Raw genomic sequence first — 21,729 nt, 5'->3', positions numbered from 1 at the left:
GAGCATAGAGATCACTTAAACTAACAAGTGATGATCCACCTCAATAGAAATGCAAACAAGTTTAATCCATCATTTTGCCAATGGTTCTTTCATGGTACGTTCATCAACCCCCATTCTTTCTTTTCTCCTAATATACTATACTGGTTTATGAACTTTCTTCTGCATGTTAATATCAAAAGGAAGGTATTATGATCCCTTTTACACGGAGACCCAGTGGAATGAGGGATTCGTTCGACATCACATTTTTCCTATCAGCCTGTGGGTCTTCTTGAGAGGTTGCCGCCAGCTGTTTCTCCTGTTCTCAGCCCAGATCTCATTGTGAGGCACTTTCAGTCTCCTTTCTTTATCAGGGATGAATTCCGTGCTCATAAGTATGTGCCCTGAAATGGCCAACCAACTTTTTCTTGGAAATGGGTCCCCTTGATCAGCATAGGGAAACTTGGCATCATGGCAAGGCAAGACCCTTGACCTATACTGATCTGAGACCAAGATGGAAACTAAAGACCATTGGCTAAGTCTGCCCATTAGCCCACATAATCATAAAAGCATAGATATTTGTCTTGTGGTGACATTTACCCTGAAGCACAGTGAAATTTGGTCTGACATCTGGCTCCGTGTTTTGCTTTCTCTGTCCTGTGGTCTGACCTTCTTGTAAGCATGGAGCTGGTGCTTGTTTACCCAGATGATTACAAGTTTTGAGAAAACTTTTGAATGGTGAGGGAATTACATAAGCTACGATGCATAATTAGATCATCTGAAACTTTGCTCTGCCTACGAAGTGGATGCTCATGGTTGCCATATTCTTGAAAATACAGATAGCCCTCATAGACATAAATTAAACATCAAAGTTTAAACTTGCCAGCCAGTGAATGCAGGAAATATATTGGATTTACATAGTTAGGATATTAGAATTTGAGAGATTTGGGGTCTTATGTGTATGTTTTCTTTAATGGCAGCTCCAACTAATAGCTGTTAAATATTGTCGATTCAAAGAAGATAAGAAGAAAGCCAGATGAGTTCTGGGAGCCTGTACTGTGGGATCATATCTTTAAACATTGAGGAACTTACTAGTAATTGTCTTAGAGGCAGATGGCCTCATAGGTCACTTATTTCTGTGGACTCTATGAAAGAGAATAGAGGTGAGTGGTCAAAATAAAGACATAAAGAAAAAAGTAAAACAAACAACAGAGGCTACAGACCTCTGGATTAGGAAACACCACCTAACTTTTCATTGGACTGGTGATCGTCTTTTTCTATGAAATATCAAGTTCCATCTACTGGGTAATTTTTCTTTTCTAACTTCTATAACAAACAATTAATTATTTTCTTACAACTAGGGGAGTGTGTGTTCTTAAGATGGCTCTTAGACTTATTTAGAGAAGATTTTATTTTTAAGCAATCTCTCCACCCAACGTGGGGCTTGAGCTCACAATCCTAAGATCAAGAGTCACAGATTTGACAGTTTGAGGCAGCCAGGCACCCCTGGTTCTTAGACTTTTTATCCCTCCTTATATGACATTAGATTTTAGTTTGTAAACATGATATGAAAAAAAGACCCTGCAAAATGTTACAAGGAGAACCCAGAAATGCATATCTTGCATCCCAACCTATCACCAAATTATGAGGGCAGGTACATGAACGAGATGTCCCATGGTGGCTGATGTTGAACTTCCTTGCTGCCAAACTTACAACTCATTTGACTCAAAACAATACTTAACCTCAATGTTTTTCTGTCATTTCAGGATCTCACTGTACTGAAACATGCCACTGTGGTATACAATTAAGAAGGGAATTGAAACAAGGGAAATTTTTACTGTTAAGAAATATAAGAAACAGTGCTTGCTTTATCGTATCATTTCTACGCTTTCTAATTACATGAACTCTACATGGATTGTGTAGCAAGAACTTCATCACGCTTTCTTTTGCCTAGCTTTTTGGGCAGCCACCCACTACCACCATCAGTATACATTAAGTGTTTAATAAAGAGACAGATGCCCAGATACTGGCTCCCAGTACTGAATGAGTCCACCAGTGACTGTGGATATTTTAGGGAAGCCATTCTTCACCACAGAGCAGCATGGTTAGTCTGTCTGTCTGTCTGTCTCTCTTTTATATATTTGAGCTTAATGTTATAGGTTGAATTTTGGTTGTCTATCATTAGGGTCTATAATAATTAATGTTAAAATATAAATAATTGAAATTTAAGCAGAAAGAATGTGATGAGTAAAATAGTGTCCCAGAGGAGAAGTAAAAATGCAAGGCTACTCATAAAGGCACGTTCTCATATAGCTTGCATTAGGTAGCATAGTATTATATGTTTTACTATCTGCAAGAAGGAGATTCTAGAGAGAATCTTCAGTTTTTTCAAATTGTGAAAGAAGGGTGGGAGCTGAGGGGTGGTGTGCAGACGGAAGATTCCTGAAGTGGCAGGACATGGCTTCCTGAGCCAGGTGAGGACTTAGGCTTGAGCGGGAGCAGGGCACGTGGGATGCTGTGAAGGGGGTGAAGAATGGTGGTAGCAGTCTCGCTCCCCTCCCAGGGAAAATGACCTTTTGTTTTGTTCTTGAGACAATGGCAGTCTCCGGCAGCTGCATTTTGTGCCTGTGATGCTATGTCCATCCCAACAACCTCTACTTGAATCAGGAAGACTGGAGCAAGGCTCCGTTCCAGAAGTTCACACGCAGCCTGTGTGTGGAGAGATGGGGTGCAAAGAGCCCTGCCCAAACTTGGGACGATCAGTATCGTCTCTGCAGATGTGCCTGACAGTCATTCTCTGGTTCTGGATTCCTTCTTCATATAAAACATAGATGGACGATATGGTACAAAGGCACATTTTAATGCCACTTCTTTTCTTCCAAGATCTAGAGGGAGTAGAGGAGAGTTAGTATTATATTTTCATAAAGGGTTAAAACTATGGCTTTTACACAGGTGTGGAGTCAGGAAGTATATAGGAAATCTCCAGATTCACTTGTCAATTTTGCTATGAACCTAAAACTCCTCTAAAAAAGATAAGTCTTAATAAAGTAAAACAACTGCTTATTAGCCTGAAAATTTCCATAATCAATTATATTGGTATTATTACATTCTGTACTTGATATTCTGCCTGTTTTTGGTTTTGTTTAGCCATGATTTTTTCATGTAGGGATGACAGCACAGGCCCCAAACACTGAAGGCTTTCATCTAACTGTTAGGTATAGTTTGACAGAACAGAAAGAGCACTGGGCCTTGAGTTGGGAGATCTGAGTTTGGTTTGAGCGTCATGCTCTCCTCTCTGAGCCCTGATGTCCTCAAACAAAGTAAGATCCTGTACACCTTGTGAGATTGTTATAAGCATCAAATGAGATTACATAGGTCAAAAATCCTTGAAAAATATAAATTGCAAGGTAAACGTAAGGTGGTATTTCTTTTTGAAGGGAAATAAAATGGAGCCCCTAATTAGAAATAATTAAAATAAACTCTTCTGAATTGTTAAGTTTATTCAGCCACTTTGAAGTATAATTATCTTGCTCAAGCTTTAAATTGGCTTATGATCTAGTTATTAATGTACCGAACCACCTAAAGAAAATGTATGTTAGGGATCCCTGGGTGGTGCAGCGGTTTAGCACCTGCCTTTGGCCCAGGGCACGATCCTGGAGACCCGGGATCGAATCCCACGTCGGGCTCCCGGTGCATGGAGCCTGCTTCTCCCTCTGCCTATGTCTCTGCCTCTCTCTCTCTCTCTCTCTGTGTGACTATCATAAATAAATAATAATAATAAAAAAAAAAAGAAAATGTATGTTAACTATTACAAAACCAGGTTTTCAAGTTCATGGACAGAAGTCATATTGATGACACTTTTAAGTTCTTATTAGGTTGCATTTAATGCGCTGGGACATCTATTTTTTCAGTTTGAAGTTTCCTTTGCTTCTGCTCACAAAGGTCTCTTCCCAAAAAGTTATGTATTATTTGAACATGGGGTTTGAAGAAAGAGAGAGTCATTCCCAACACTCCACTCTGCCGTTGATACTAAAGTCACCCTTGGCCTTCACTGAAATATATATAGTGAGGCAGGTTTATAGGGAATGGATTTATCATTGAATTAAATCTTCCTCAGAACCCACACTTTTAATAGAGATCTTTAGTCCTTGAAGCAATGCACCCAAATAGATGGCAGGCTCCTTTGTAAAATGGAAGCAGGTTTATTGTGGCAGAGGATAGAAACATGGGGAACATGTGTGATTATGCAGGATGGTTCTTAGGCAGGTATTTTAGGAAATTATATTATTTCCACAAAATTATTGGTGCTTACTTATCCTTTTAACTTTTGTAAGAGTTCAGTGAGCAGTGTGTGTGGGAATCCCCGTTTGTGTACCAATGACCAAAGAAGTTTGAAACTTCAGGTAAAATTAAGTACTGGTTAATTATATTTAGAACTTATGACTGGCAATTCTTAGATTGAATCACACAACTTCTAAGGAACTGGTGTATTCTTAAGAACATTCAGGTTTCTTATATATATTACAAAACATCTTTCTTTCTAAATGAATTTGTTTTTTTTCAAATGGAAACCATTAGTGGTGCATTGAACCATATGTGGAAAGAAATCAGATAACAGAAAGTTCTGTTGGTTTCCCCAGGATGTTAATTTTAAATACTCTTTATACAAACAGACCTATCTGAATGCACTCGGGTTTCTTTCATTGAAACTGATGTCTAACCTAACAAGAGAGTTCAGTGTCTCAACACACATATTTCTTAGGGAAGCCATTAAAAACAGGTGAGGCTAAAGGAGTTTCTGGGTCCCAAAGCCATGGCTAGGTTATAAAAGGTAAATGGAGGATATCTAGCTGCAGGTTCTGTATTAGAATGATATCACAAGGAAGAACAAACTGTCTTTCCTACTGAATCACCCAGAGTCTATTTTGCTCTTTAGACCAAAGTGTCGACGTGTGCCTACATTTTTATCCAGCACATATTTTCATTGTCAGAGATCTCTCTGGGATTTTGTTAATTTTTAGAAACACAGAAGTGAATGAAACATAATTTCTGCCAAGATGGAACACTAATAAGGGTTTTAACAATCTCAAAAGGGTATTTGAGTGGTTGAAACAAAACAAAACAAAACCCTTTTTGGGGAAATGTCATTGTACAGCAAACACAAAATAAATATATGAAATAGTTTTAAGGCTTTTAGTGTCCTCATAATGAAACACTGACAAATCACATATGTGTGTGTCTATCTCCGACATAACAGTTAATATTCGTTTATTAATCTATGGTACTCGGACATCAACTGCATATAAAAATGGGTTCATCTTTATCAATGAAAACATGATGCATTTTTCCACTTTAACAGTACTTGACAAAAACAACTAACTTAAAAAAAAAAATCCTCACAAGCCTTTGAAAGGCTTATTATGACTCGTTGAATCCAGCTGGATTTATACAAATGAGCCCTTGATTCAATTTAAGATAGGAAAGGAAATTTGCTGAGAGACTTTTAACGTCCTTTACAATAACTGGTTTTCATGCTGTATGTCTCCTTTATGCTGTAATGAATACCATACTGTATCGCCTTTGTAAATATTTACTTATTCTAGTAAAAGAGAAATAGAAACAAGTTACTCATTCTTGTGCTAGGAACAAGGAGTTCATGAACACAAATCACTTGGTGGCAGCAACAATGGAGCCCTCAACTTCTGACCACTTCAACCCAAAATGTCCATGTTGTGCTACAGAACCTCTGGAGGGGCTTCAAATCAATCGGCTACCTAACAAAGTCTAGGGGGCATTTGTGTGGTGAGCTCAGATAGAGAAATGGAGCCTTGGAGAAGTGAAAGCAATCATTAATGCTTTAGATTGAGGATGAGCCTCGAGAAATGATTAGAATTCTTGAACCTTAACATGCCGTTCTGATCCCTGGGTCTGGTTTTCCCCTAAGTTAGGTCATGGAACATAATTTGGCCTAGAAGAGAAATCCTATTCTTTAACTCCCACTCCCAAAAGACACACATGCTGGTCCTACATCAAAGTACCATGTGCCAGAGGGAAAACATCTTTAAAATCCTCCCCCCCCCCCAATCTATTTATTACGTTTAAGGTGCAGTGGAGTGACCAGCAGTAGAGCTAAAGCATACAGTGTTTAAAAGTAAAATTTAGCTTTTGTTAGCTCACACCCAAGCTAAAAGAGCTCTTACTAGTAATTTAGAATATATCCTAAAGGCCTCTGCCAAGCCTCAAATTTGAATCAAGTCACTTACTGAAGGGGAAATCTGAAAAATAAAAAGAAATATCTATGCATTTCTCTGGCATGAGACCTCCCTCCAGAGATGCACTTGTACAGCTTTTCTGTCACTGTTAAGGCCAACATTGCCAAGTTTCCAGAATGTTTTGCAACTGATCATTTCAGAGTGTTCTCAAGTAGGTCAGAAGAAAAAAAAAGCCTTTAATGATGACCTCATGTTCTCCTTTGATGACAGGAAGTATAGAGGCCAAGCAAAGAATAACCTGCTTCTGTATTATAAACCTACATTTTGAAAAAAATAAAATAAAATAAACCTACATTTTGCTTAGTGTTTTGAGGAACAGCGTATATGATTCAGACTAAAGTAGCTACAGTAGCTAAAGCTGTTTAGTACTGTAGCTAGTCATAGGGAATTTACCCTGGCAACTTTTGCTGCCTAGGAAAGTGCATTCAGCTTTTATTTATTTGTTTTTAAAAAATAATGTATTTCTTTACTTTAGAGGAAGGTGGATGGGGGAGGGACAGAGGGAGAGAGAGAATCCCAAGCAGACGCCACACCCAGAGTGGGGCCTAATGCTCAATCCTCTTACAACCTTGAGATCAGGACCTGAGCCCTCAAGAGTCTGATGTTCAACCAACCGAGCCATCCAGGTGCCGCAACAAAAGTGCACTGAGCTTTTAATCCATTGTATTCTGATAGGTCCAATTTTGTCTGTACTTAAATGACTTTCACATTTCTCAACTTCTGGAGTGTGAGCTCCTGCATAAATTCACTGGTTTCAAGAGGTCCAAAGACACTGTGCCACAGACTTATTTCTAAAATAATATTGGGAAGATATGGATGGCAAAATATTTTGTGTGTAACTTCCGGAAGATGCAGCTCAGATGTTGAAATATTGGCATTTTTGGAACATTTAATGGGTTTATGGGGTTCTTATAATCAAGTTATCTTTTTCTTTTTTTTTTTTAAGATTTTATTTATTTATTTATTCATGAGAGACACACACACACACACACAGAGGGAGGCAGAGACACAGGCAGAGGGAGAAGCAGGCTCCATGCAGGGAGCCCGACGTGGGACTCGATCCTAGGTCTCCAGGATCACGCCCTGGGCTGAAGGTAGCGCTAAACTGCTGAGCCACCCGGGCTGGCTGCCCAAGTTATGTTTTTCTATTCAAATATTTCATTTTTTAAAATACTGAGAGCTTTTAAACATAGAACAGGAATGTATTCATTTGTGTATTGAGAGTCTACTGCATGCCAGCAACCGATCTCCATGCTTAGGATACATCAGAGAGTTACGTAGAAAAAAATCCCTGCTCTTACAAGAATATGTTCTAGCAGAGGAGACAGACAATACAGGATGAGTGAGGAGATAACCTTGAGTGAACAACAGCAAAGGGACCCAGTGACAAACAGAGAGTTGGACTTTGGCGGTCCCTCTATGGCAACGAGCCAAAAGGCAGACTCTGTGGGTCTAGACACTGGTGGGTGGGAGGATGTGGTCGGGGAGGGCTGGCAAATTCTGACTGTGTCAGGTTTTGGGGACAACGGAAGCAGGAACAGGAGCAGACAGTGAGGATGGGGGACGAGGTGTTGGAGGTTTGAAGACAGACACACAAGGAGTGTTAAATTTACCTACTTAGTACAGAAAATGGTATAACAGATTCTTTGACAAGAACCACAGAGATTGACCAGATGACAGTTGCCCATGCTTTGTTCAGATTTTTTGAAAAAGAGTTCCAGACATGGTCAAAGTAATTCTACCGATCAACTACTCTTTCCTCCCTCAAAAAGGTGAGACTAACCACTCCCTTGAAGTTGGTTAGCATGATACCCAAGCGTGTTGCTCAAATTATTGCTGTTTAAGCTGGATTTGAAGCTGCTTGCTTCTCTACTGGAGATCCTACCTATCCCTAGAACTTTTTCATCCTTCCCAACGTAAACTCTGTACCCCTTAGACAATCATCTCCCCCTGCCCCTCCTCCCAACTCATCCCTTCTTTTCCATCTTTGTGAATTTGCCTATTCCAGGCACTTCATATAAATGGAATCATCACACAGTATCTGCCCTTCTGTGTCTGGCTTGTTTCACTTTAGCATAATGTTTTCAAGGTCCATCCACATTGTAGTGTATATCAAAATTTCATTCCTTTTGGCCGGCTTTAGTATCCTAAAAACTTAGCTCAATCGTCATCACATGGGTGCAGGGGCACGAGGGTTAAAACCCTGATGATGTCTCCTGCCTTCCACTCCGTGTCTCCCACAGAATCACTCTCTGTAGACAGTTTTCGAGCAGTTTCGTTAACGTCACCTACAGACCGTCTGAATTCATACGGGAAGGCAGGACCTTGTTCCTAGCAATGCATCGAGGCCCTGGAAGGCTGCCGGGCTGCCAGCTCTGAGGCCATGCCTGCTGCAGATTTTGTGTGCTGGGTGGAGCCGGGCAGGTGCAGGGCAAGGAGGCACCTGGCTGTCAAAAGCAGGTGTTATCTGCTGCCCAGAACTAGAGCCAGCGCAGGTAGAGGGCCGACAAGAAACATTTTGGTGCTGGTTTCCCTAATTTTCCTCCTTGGAAGGAAATAGTCTTCAAAACAGCAGAGCCCCACAAGGAGAGAAATCACAGCGACTGTATGTAAACTTTCCTAACTGTGTGTTCTGCTGCTTAATGGATGAATTTTGAAGCTGAAGAGGCTTGGATTTAAAGGCAACCCTACAGTTTTAAATCCCCTGGGTCATTTTATCTCGAGAATGGTTGTGTTTTATTTATTCTTTAAAGATTTTTCGTATTTATTCATCACACACACACACACACACACACACACACACACACACACACAGAGGCAGAGACACAGGCAGAGGGAGAAGCAGGCTCCACGCAGGGAGCCCGACATGGGACTCCATCCTGGGTCTCTAGGATCAGGCCCTGAACTGAAGGCAGCGCTAAACCGCTGAACCACTGGGGCTGCCCAAACTTGTGTTTTAGAAGAGATCAATCCTGCCTCACTTTGCAGGTCTCTTTTCTCAGAACGGAAGCTTCAAAAGTGTTTTCTAAAGTTCTTACCACAAGCAGTATTATTTTTGAAATGAGACAACAAGTTAATGGAAAGACTCATTTTGTTCTTGTTAAATACAAAGTAACTTGTACTTTCTTGATCAGAGCTAGAACTGTCTGTCTTTTCTCTAGAACTAGAACTAGAACTAGAACTGTCTGTCTTTTCTCTAGGATCAGAGCTAGAACTGTCTGTCTTTTCTCTAGAACTAGAACTAGAACAAGAACTGTCTGTCTTTTCTCTAGGCCATTGCTAATCCTGGTAGCAGTAGGGAACCTTTGTCAAGGCCTCATACATGCCATGCCTGCCTAGGTACTTTTTTTTTTTTTTAATTTTTAAAATTTTCAAAAATTATTTATTTATTTTTTATTTTTATTTTTTATTTTATTTATTTTATTTATTTTTATTTTTATTTTTTTATTTTTAAAATTTTTAAAAAAATTTTTTATTATTATTTTTTTTACTGCCTAGGTACTTTATACACATCCTTACTTAATGTTTGCAGCTATTCTGTGAAGTAGATGATATATTCATTATTGTGATGGTCATTTCGTGAACGAGGATACCGAGGCTTAGTGTGGTTATAAAATATACAGCAAATGGCAGGCATTACCAAGCCCTGGTGACGTTATCCTTCGCACTACACTCCATCGGGTTATCAGAGCGAGTTCAGGATGGAAGGGTGACTAGAAATACGTGGTCCAACACCTTGTTTTATGAATCAGGAGACTGAGGCCACGAGCGGTGTCAGCTCTGCTCTGCGCTGGGCTGAACTGGTTAATGGCAGGGCTAGAACCCGGATCTCCCAACCCCACATGACCCATGTGCTTTCATGTAAGAATGCTGTGTTTTCTTGTAAAGTGCTTTATATCCAATGGCTTAAGAGCCAAAACTCTGGGGGCTAGCTGTGAGAAATTGCGCTTGAGTGCCTAGGTGTCCTTTGTTATTTTTCCGGTATTTAGTATGTCTGCCCCATGTATTTTATTATTATTTTTTTGAAGTTTAGTTTTTTAGTAACCTCTCTACCCAGTGTGAAGTCTGAACTCATGACCCCCAGATCAAAAGTCGCATGCTCTACTGACTGAGTCAGCCAGGTGCCCCATTCAATGCATTTTTCATTTCTTTTTAGTTGCCACTTAGCTTCATTGTCTTCTACTTGCAGCCATCAGTTTAGCTGCTGCTGTATTCTTGGGCCTGGGAGATGGATGGGATGGGATGGGAAAGGACCAGCCACTAGGTGCATCCTTAGATCTGATTGTAGTTTATTCTCAGACTCCTGTAGTCAAGGCACCTAACTCCTGGCATGTTGCAGAGGCCCCATTCTGCTGAGAAGACACACTGAAGCCCAGCGTCAATTGCTGGGATCTGCTTCACGCTGCTGCTTGAGGCCGATGGCAGGTGTCCCCAGCCTTGCCCCTTCCTTCTCAGGACGGGGTGGCTGGAACCAGCCGAGAACTTCACCTCACAGCCTCCTCAGCATGACTCCTCTGGACCTGGTGAAGGGGCGGCTCTCTGCAGACCTTACGCACCTGGATGCGAACAACAGTGGCGGTTTCATCTGCAAAACAGGAAAACCTTATATAGCAAAACCTCAATTAACAGGAAGCCAACGAATCCAAACCCCTCATTCACCAGTGACTCTTGTAACCATCTGATTAATCTTCTCAAACAATTGTACTTCATGTTCCTGCTGCTAAAAAAAAAAAAAAAAAAAAAAAAAAAACCACCAAAAACCAAGAGCTCAATTTGCACACACTTTCAGAAGGTGCAAGATCTTTTTTAATGATATATAGTTCTGTACAGTATTTACCCCACCCCCTGCCTTCATTTGACCATTTTTATTAACATCCTTTTGCCTGAATCACTTTCTCTACATTTGTATATTATGCATTTTTACAAACGGCATCAAATCCCATTGAAACGGAACTACAAAGAAACTAATCATTGAAAATATATTTCTGGTAAATATAGGCTTCGGAAAAGATCCACAAAAAATTGCTCGCTGTTTTCTGAGTGCAGATGAACTCCATCACCACACTGTGGTAAGTTATTTGGTGCTAATTCTGTTCAGGTCTTCTTTATTTCTCTACCAGACAAAGGCAATAGATTCTTTTGTGTATCTTTTGTACTATTTTAAGTTGTCCACTTCAGGGGTTTTTAGACACAGACACAGAGTGGTGGAGCATCACCCGTATCTAATTCCAGAACATTTTCACCACCCAAAAAGAAACTCTATGCCCATGAGTAGTCTCGCCCCGTCCCTCCCTTCCCTCAGCCCCTGGCAATCAGTGATTCACTTTCTGTCTCTAGAGATTTGCTTATTCTGGACATTCCATATAAGTGTCATCATACGATATAGGGCCTTTTGTCACTAGCTCCTTACACCTGGTATAATGTTTTCAGGGTTCATCTGTATCACAGTATGGATCAGCACTTTGTTCCTTTTTATGGTTGAATAATACTTTCTGGCCTGGATAAACCACACTTGCTTATCATTCACCAGTTGATGGACACTTAGGATTAGTTTCTTTACTAATAAATGTTCCTGCCTTCTTGGTTTCCTCATGCCAGTGCATTATCTATTCTATGTCCAAGATTATCTTCTTCTTCTTCTTCTTCTTCTTCTTCTTCTTCTTCTTCTTCTTCTTCTTCTTCTTCTTCTTCTTCTTCTTCTTCTTCTTCTTCTAAGATTTTTAATTTATTCATGAGAGACACAGAGAGAGGCAGAGACACAGGAAGAGGGAGAGCCAGGGTCCCCTGCAGGGACCCCGATGCAGGACTCGATTCCAGGACCCTGGGATCACGACCTGAGCTGAAGGCAGACAGATGTTCATCCACTGAGCCATCCATGTGCCCCAAGATTATCTTCTTAAACAATCCTGATCGCAGCACTCTGTAATCAGAAACCTGTGGAAGGGGGCACCTGGGTGGCTCAGGCGGTGAAGCACCGGCCTTTAGCTCAGGTCATGATCTTAGGGTCCTGGGATGGAGCTCCACATCGCATTGGGCTTCCTGTTGAGCAGGAAGTCAGCTTTTCTCTTTCTCCCTTTGCACCTCCCCACCACTAGTTCTCTCTCTTTGAAATAAATAAATAAAATCTTAAAAAAAAAAAAAAGAGAAACTTGTGGAATTTCCCCAAAGCCTCACCTGCAGAAGTCATCCTCACCTCATCCTCCTGTTTTAGTCATTGTCTCTTATTTTCTTTCCACAAATGCCCCCTCTGACTCAGAATACCCTTCTCTCTCTCCAAATGGTGAACTCCAAGAGCCTTCTCTTTGACTCCTTCCCCAAGACCCTGCAGGAAACAGATGATGCCTCAGCACTTTCTACATTCTCTCTCATTAAAATACTTAGAATTCTGTATGGTAATCATTTCCCCCTTACATGTCATCCCTGCCTATCATGGGAGATCTCTGAGGAAGATGCACGTTTCTGAGTCCACTTTTGGGTGCCTTCTCTGTGACTCACTCAGAGAAGATGCATCAGCAGTGATGATTTAATCCATGTGTGCACCTTGTTGAGCTTTTACTTTAAGACTTTGATGGAGCAGCTCCGTGTCCCGGGCACTTGAAATTTCAATTGAGAAAATGGTGTTTTAAAAATAAAATAAAATAAAATAAAATAAAATAAAATAAAATAAAATAAAATAAAATAAAATAAAATAAAATAAAATAATTTTTAAAAAAGAGAGAAAATGGAGTCCGCGCCTTTGTGACTGTCACCCCAGGAAAGAACGCAGAAGGCACGATTTCATGCTGTGACTACTGCCCCCGCCTTCCAGGTGATAACACGCTTTTCCATACATTATCTTCTGATCTCACATTGTTCTGTATCTGGCAACTATTGTTCTCCTCATTTGAAAACAATTTGGAAGCAAGACCAGGCAAGCTTAAACGACTTGCCTGCCTGAGATCACGCCCCTCGGATTGAAGACTGTTCCTGCTTCATCCCGTACCCTCCAAGACACTTGCCTAAGGAAGAAAGATCCTGAAGGAAGGAGAGAAACTCTGGACTTGCTAATTTAACTCCAGAACTGAATAAAGCATAGTTCTGTGTGAGTGGCACTTGCAAAAAGGCCAAGCCCTTTTGTCTCCTCTCTAAAAATGCATATTTATAGGTGTGTTCCTTTTATGCACCTGAGGCAAGGAAAAGAGAGCAAAGCAAGCCTTTTGCACCCCAGCAGCCGTCTGCTGGGTGCTGTGGAAAAAGATAGAGCAATGATCCCAACAGAGCTTTCAATTTCCTCCAAAACAGTTGACCCCAAACCTGTGAGCAGAGAGGCCATGAGGACCAACTTTGGGCCTCTGGGCTTCAAACAACGTGGAACAGAACACAAAATTTAGAGAGAATCAGGACCATCACTAAGAATTTTAAGACAGTGTGGGGGCTCAGCGGTTTAGTGCCTGCCTTCGGCCCAGGGCCTGATCCTGGAGACCTGGGATCGACTCCTGCATCGGGCTCCCTGCATGGAGCCTGCTTCTCCCTCTGCCTGTGTCTCTGCCTCTTTTTCTCTCTCTCTGTGTGTCTCTCATGAATAAATAAATAAAATCTTTAAAAAAATTTCAAGACAGTGACAGCAGAATATTAAACTGGGCAAGGGGTCCTTCTGAGACCCTGGGGGTCTCTGAACAGGTCACAGGCCCGGGAAACTGGCCCCGGGCAGGCTTACCCAACCAGATACACATCCCTTCTTGGAATCATGGAGAAAACAGCAAGAACATATATGCCCTGAAGAAATATGGACCCAAAATATGTTGCCTTAGATTTCTTTTTACTACGATGTAGCTTATATCATAACACCTGTGCTTTCTAGGTGCCAGATGTGGTTCTAAGCACTTTGCAAATACTGACTCATATTTTTCTTCTTGAAGACTCGATGTGGTAAGCTCTATTATTATCATGGCCATTTCACATAGATAAGGAAATGGAGGCGTGGGGGGATTCATGTAAATTGCCCCATATTCTACAGAACTCAGCTGGTCTGTCCGAGTCTGTGCTTCTAACCACCGTAGCCACGGCCTTGCAAATAAAAATAAGACTTGTGTACTCGACTCCATGACTCTGCACCCACAGCTCTTGGAAAATGTCATTTTTGAAGGGTATCTTATTGTTTTCATCTTAAAAGACAAAAAAAAATTAATTGTGGGATTTTATGGAGAACTCCATGGATGCTTTGGGTGGGCACAATCCAACCTGCCTATGGATGTTCCCACCCCGATGGTATACACATCTGAGAAACAAACAAATATACAAAAATGCATCCCTAGGGGCTCCTGGGTGGCTCAGTCGGTTAAGCGTCTGCCTTTAGCTCAGGTCATGATTTCAGGGTCCAGGGATCAAGCTCCGCATCGGGCTCCCTGCTCAGTGGCAAATCTGCTTCTCCCTCTCCCTCTGCCTCTGTGATTGTCTTTGGTTCTCACTCTCTCTCAAACAAATAAATAAAAATCTTTAAAAAATTGCATCCCTAAATGAACAACAAATCAAGAATTAACTACTGTCTCTGTTCCAAAAACAAGGTAGCCTTCAAGAAAAGCAGTTAAGTTCCTAGACAAACAAAGAAGCAAACAACACTTAGCTCCTGAGAAGGCCACTCTACTCATCGCTCAGGAAAACAACCAGCATTTTGAACGTGAAGAAAAGGCTAAGTTGGATTTTGTACTATAGAAGAGTCAAGTATAAACTAAAGTTTAGTATAAACTAAGCTTTACAAAGCGTTTCATTCAAAGTGTTTGAACTAAATACAAAGTTTTGGTATATGTGTAATAAACTTTCATTATATAGAAGCTTCATATATATATATATATATTAAGATTTTATTTACTTATTCATGAAAGACACACAGAGAGAGAGAGGCAGAGACAGAGTCAGAGGGAGAAGTAGTCACCCTGTGGGGAACCTGATGCGGAACTCGATCCCAGGCACCCTGGGATCACACCCTGAGCCAGAGGCAGACACTCAATCACTGAGCCACCCAGGTGCCCCTGGAAGCTTCATATCTTCACCCCTATTGATCTTCCATGAGATGCTGGCTACCTGTATTGTTTCTCTAGTTTATTTACCTCTGTGTGTGGTTTAGCTTCTTGATTGGGAATTAGGATCGTGAATCTGAGCCTCGCTGACGATAAGACAGCAATCTTTTTCTTTCTTTCTTTCTTTCTTTCTTTCTTTCTTTCTTTCTTTCTTTCTTTCTTCCTTTCTTTCTTTCTTTCTTCCTTTCTTTCTTTCTTCCTTCCTTCCTTCCTTCCTTCCTTCCTTCCTTCCTTCCTTCCTTCCTTCCTTCTTTCTTTCTTTCTTTCTTTCTTTCTTTCTTTCTTTCTTTCTTTCTTCTTTCTTCTTTCTGTTAAATTTTATTTTGAAGTCATCTCTACACCCAACATGGCACATGTTCAAGATCAAGAGTCACATGCTCTGCAGAGTGAGCCAGCCAGGAGCCCCAAGATAGCAATTTTTCATTGAATTTGAATTAACCCCAAAAAATGATATAAATATATTGAAGAATAGTGAAGAAAAAAAATTCACTATAAAGACACATTTAAAATATGTTTTCCTGGGGCTCCTGGCTCAGTCAGTACAACATGCCACTCTTGATCTCGGAGTCGTGAGCTCAAGCCCTGTGTTGGGTAAAGAGTTTACTTTAAAAAAAAAAAAAAAGTATTTTCTCTAAAAAGTAGCTACTTTGAAGTTATCAAAAGTCTCTTGAGGGTACTGAAAGTGGGGAATAACCCCCCGGAATTCTTCCTGCATTGTTTGAGCTGGTGACCTTGGGTTTCTCCCCTGCATTATGTTGCACTTGTGAAAGGCAAAACCGTTACCACAAGAAGAACATTTTAAAGATGCCAGAGATTTCCCTGTGAGTCTGTCATCTTACACTGGTCTCTGGTGAACAGTCGCCAGTTGCATCGACTCATTTTCCAGCCTTCGTATCGCTTTTCCCTTCTCTGCCCACCCTTGGTCTCTCTGTAGCGTGGGGACCATTATCTACATAATCCTCTCTTCAGAACTCCATTTTGCAAAACATTCTTTCCCAATAACAAGTTTAAAAAGAAGTAAACTCACTTATCCACAGACTCACTAGAACCTCTCATCAAAACAATCCATCCTGGGTAGGTAGGCCGTCCTGAAGGTTCCACACAAGGGGGCCAAGAGCTGCTTCATCTTGGACATATTTTGTTTCATTACTTGACTTGACAGACTTATTGGAGGAAAGTCAGCTAATCCTTGGGGACCATACCAATTAATTTATTATTTTTTCTTCTTTTTGTAATTGGAAAAGTTAGAAAGAAAGAAATCAAAAGAATGTAATATAACAAACATTGGCACACACAAGAAAGTACTAGGTTTTTAATCAAAAACAAATAAATAGGGATGCCGGGTGGCTCAGTGGGTTGAGCATCTGCCTTTGGCTTAGGTCATGATCCCCAAGTCCTGGGATCGAGCCCCGTGTCTGGCTCCCTGCCCACTTCTCCCTCTCCTTCTGTAGTTCCCCCTGCTTGTGCTCTCTCTCTCTGATACATAAAATCTTTTTAAAATATATTAGTGATAATATTAGTAATGACATTCCCTTAATTTCTCCCCAAAGGACAGTGTTATGATGATTTGGGCACACTATGTCAGCTCATGCTTTTTACTTCATCTACAAAAGTATATTCTTTATAAATAGCACATAAATATTGCTTAAATATGTTTATAAATTATCAAACACCATGTCACAATCTTGCTGAGCTCAGAATGAGCTAACTTGATCTCGAAAGGGAAAAACCCTTTCGACTTGGTGACTATGAGGTTCTGCTGGGAAATGAAACCCAGTTGGGATTATCTCTTCCCTAAAATCTATAAACTTGAGTAAGTTTTCTCTTGGAACATTTCTGACATCAGATTTTTCTGGCAAACTGATTTTTTTTTTCTGCACTCTCAAAATCTTCAGGTGGTAACTATGGTGAATATATAAATACTTGCTTTATTTTATTTATTTATAACATGTTTATTTATTTATTTTGGAGAGAGGGAGAGAGAGAGTGCACGCCTGAGTGGAGGGAGGGGCAGAGGGAGAGAGAGAGAGAGAGAGAGAGAGAGAGAGAATCTCACGCAGGCTCCATGCTAAGCACTAAGCTCAATCTCAAGGCCCTAATATCATGACCGGAGCCTAAATCAAGAGTCAGGCACTCAACTGACTGAGCCACCCAGGCACTCTTGCTTGCTTTATTTTAAATCCCTGGATAAGAGATGTTACCATGGTCACAATTTCATCTGTCCAAAATTTTCATGTCAGTGTGACATGAGTTTCAGAAAAAAAAAAAAAAATACAAATTAGTATTTATACATACATCTTTTTTCTACATGGAAACATTAAGTGATTGTCAGAAATATACAAAGGAATTAAACATTCTTCAGAGGTACGTAGTTGTATTCTTCAATCTTAAAGAAGACTCTACTAGTACTATGAAAAACAGCTGAATGTCTTGACAATTTTAGGATGTAAGGCTACCTCCTGTGGAGGTGACGACAATGAAAGTTGGCCTATTAATAAATCTAGAAGTCTAGTGCCACCTCGTGACTGATCCATTCAACTACACCCATCATGTCAGATTTTATTTAGAGAGTAAGAATTTCTTTAAAAGGTTCATTCATTCAGTTTTTGGTGTTATAGGTCATTGGATTGACAGTGTCAGTTAGTAGAGTGATTAGACATCCCAGCTTTCTTGGGATCACCAGCCTTCCAGGACACAGGACACTAAGGTTTAAAACCAGGACAGTCTTGGGTGAACCCAGACCACTTTGCCCTATGTAACTGCGTAACAAAGTGCTGTCTGGGATCCAGGAGACAGCAATAAGATAGGTGCCGTCACTGCCTGCCTGCCTGCCTTCCTTCCTTCCTTCCTTCCTTCCTTCCTTCCTTCCTTCCTTCCTTCTTCTTTCTTTGTTTCTTTTTTTCAAGATTTTATTTATTTATTCATGAGATAGAGCGCAGTTTATCGTGGGGGACACAGACAACGTACAATCATGTAAAATATCAGACAGCTGGCTGCAAGTTATGCAAATAACTCGAATAGGTTGACGTAATAATGACTTGGTGGCTCTTTCAGGTTGAGTGGTGACAGAGGAGGTGATGTTTAAACAGCTGAGTGACATGCAGGAGCTGGTCATATAAAGGTGGGAAGAAGAACATTCTGGGCAAAGAGAATAAATTGCAACAGAGCCCCTACCTAGGTCAGGGATGAGCTTGGCGTGTTTAAGGAACCAAAGAAGTCCTTGTGACTTGAATTTAGTGGGCATATTCATTTCCTAGGTCGTTGTCACAAATTGCCACAAACTGAGTGACTTAAAACAACAGGAGTTCATTGCCTTTCAGTTCTGGAGGTCAGAGGTTACAAGTCAAGCTATCAGCAGGGCTTTACTTCCTCTGAAGGCTCTTGAGGGGGGATCCTTCTTTGCCTCTTTCTAACTTCTGGTGGTCACCAGAAATGCCAGGTGACCCTTGGCTGGTTGAGGCAACACTTCCATCTCTGCCTCCGTCCTTCGTGTGGGGCTCTCCCTGTGTCTGTGGCTTCATGTGATCTTTCTCTTCTCTCCTAAGGACATCAGTCACTGGATTTAGGGCCTTCTGTGATGACTTGATTGCACAACTTGATTGCTTCTGCAACAATCCTATTTCCAAATAGGTTTACTTTTACAGGTATGAGGGGGAGATTAGGGATCGAACATATCATTTTGGGGGACGCAGTTCAACCCAACGCAGTGGACAAGGCTGGAAGTGGTGCAAGAAGAGGACACAGAGGCAGGCAGGGCCCAGATCGTGCAGGAGTTTATAAGGAAAGAAATAAGACTCTTTGTGAGTTCTAAGGAGGGGAGAGTTGTGATATCCTAGCCGTTTTGAAGGAAGGTGACCAGTGTGGGGAGACAGGCCAGAGGAGGGTATAAAGGCAGAGGACATGGTTGAGTGGCTTGTATACAGTGGCGATGGTGAAGATGGAGACAAGTGGACCAGGTTGGGATATGATTTTGAGGTAGAACAGACAGGTCTCAGGATGGACTGGACGCTGGTGTGATACAGGATCAAGGATAACTGCTAGAGTTCTGACTCGAACAATCTCGTTGGTATTTATATGGTTTCCTGGGCTGAGAAGGCCCTGGAGGGAGAATCAGGTGTAGGGAGGAGAATTAACAGTTTTCTCTCAACAGTGGAGAGACAGAAGAACAGCATCCCATTTCCAGACCCCAAGTTATACTTGGGGTGTGTGAGAAAAGAGAGCTCCAGCTCTACTCCAGAGGGCACCGGGGAAGGATGAAGAGATGTTTTTAACAGAATGACCAGGTTTCAAGCGGGAAGCAAAGGAGAAGAATGGGAGGAGAAAGGGAGTTTCTGATGATACACCACAAGTTCCACAGAACCCAGGTTTGGGAGGGTGCAGAGGAAGGGAAATCAGGTCAGGTTCGTGCGTGCTTCTGGTAGTTTGGGGGATGTGGCTGATGTGCAGGGCTTGGGCTGCTGTTGGTGTTCATAAGGCCCGAAGGGCTTTGTATGATGATCTCTGAGTGGAAGGCATCTGGTTTAATATATCTGGTTGGGGGGCCACTGGGCAATTGTTCTATCTTGGAGTTTTCAGGGAGCGTGGTGGAGGGGGTGAGAGCCACACCTCCTCACTGATGCCCTTTTCAGGAGCCAAGGAGTCCGAGGCTGAGAGGCCAACAAGACTGGTGCACCTGTCCTATAGCATATTCTAGTCTACATGTGCTCTCGCTGTCCTACACCAAGAACGGGAAGAGAAAGTGGCTCCTCTTCTCAGCCTCCCATTTCTGGAAAGACCTAAATGGACCTTTTCTTTCTGAATATCTCCAGAATGTGTATCAGCCACCACAAGGGCATTGAGAAGTGAGCTGCTTGGGCTCTCATTAGCTTCTTTCTTTTACTCTGGAATTGGTATGCGGTGTAGTGTAAACAAGAAGCTCTCTTTGGGTAAAATGAGCTTTGTTTTATTTTAAACTTAACATATTTTGGTTGTTTATTTTATAATTCATAAACATTAAAATGTATTCTTTTTGGTGTCCAGATTGACGGATTTTGACAGACGTCTGGAGTTGTGTCACCACTGCCACAATCAAGATACAGAACGATGCCACCTGCGCTTTTATACGTTTAATCTTTTAACGTAAATTACATTTTTTATTTATTCTTAGGCACTTGGACCATATCAATTCGGTGACTCTTAAATTTTTTTTTTTTACATTTTGGAAAGATGAACCAGTCATCCTCTCTAGTACCAGCATGAGAGATCGTTTTTACTGTGGGCCCACCATGAATCAAACAGCCCCGTAACAGGACCACGGATACTGTCTGTGTCCAGCAGGATTAAGACTGCCCTTTGATCTCACTCCTTGCTGACATCCTTTCGTCCTCATAAAATAGTTATTGGTTTCCTCACCATTTTTACTGTTCTTTACATGCGTTCAAATAACTCTTAAAACACGGTGTCCAGAATTAAATGCAGTGCCCCAGACAGTGTTATTATACCCTCGGGCCTGGCCAGCCACCACTTTCCTCCTTCTAGAGTCGGCCTGCTACTGCAGGGGCATTTTTTTGGTTTTGTTTTGTTTTTTGACCATAATTCATTGTTTACTGACAATGAGTATCTGGTCCATTAAGTTTCAGAAAATTAACACATGGCTGCTAATTCAGTTAGTCCTTATCTTATGAACGTGGCATTGGGATTTTTGCTTCTAAGTAAAGGTGTTTGTATTTACCCTTTTTAATTTATGTTTTCTCTTTTTTTAAAAAAGTTTATTTGTTTAAAATACCTGTACTAACTCATGACCCCAAGATCAAGAGGTACATGCTCTTCCGGCTTTAGTCAGCCACGTGCCCCATACCCTTATTCAAATTTTCAGTGTGAAGTTTGGCCAAAGTTCCAGCCTTTGAAGATGGCTAAGACCTTCTTCCTGTGACATTATGCATCTGCTCTCCTTGCCCAATTCTCCGTTAGGGTTGGAAGATTACCAGGCATTTCTCGCTCACGGTCGTGTCAGCCTCACACCCTTCGTGAATCTTAATGCTCCCCCTTGGCCCATTTTCTCATTTGATCATATCTCTGTAAAGGTGAAAGAGACCACAGCTGGAGTCACCTAAAGGATGTGATGAGACAGGAAACAAACCCAGTGGGTGCCTGCAGCTCCATTGATGAGTTCCTGGGGGTTGGCAGGGTACTGACAGCTGGGTCTTATCTAAAAAAGTAAATTGAGGGACTAGGAAAAAAACTGGCTCGTGATTGGGACTATTACCTTATTATGACATATTAGATGAGTCACAGAAGGAACATGATCTGGTTTTCAAAGATAAAAGGAACAATCAACAATATTTAATTAGTACACAGTGAGCTCCATTAAAATGGAGATGAAGAGTAGATTGGATTAAATAATGATTCTGTGTTTCACCCTTACTAAGAATGTAGAGAAGTTTTTT

The sequence above is a fragment of the Canis lupus genome, chromosome 1 (assembly GCF_011100685.1).
Source record: "Canis lupus familiaris isolate Mischka breed German Shepherd chromosome 1, alternate assembly UU_Cfam_GSD_1.0, whole genome shotgun sequence".
Taxonomy (NCBI): Eukaryota; Metazoa; Chordata; class Mammalia; order Carnivora; family Canidae; genus Canis; species Canis lupus.
The sequence above is the reverse complement of the archived record's forward strand: the minus strand, read 5'-3'. Positions refer to the sequence as shown.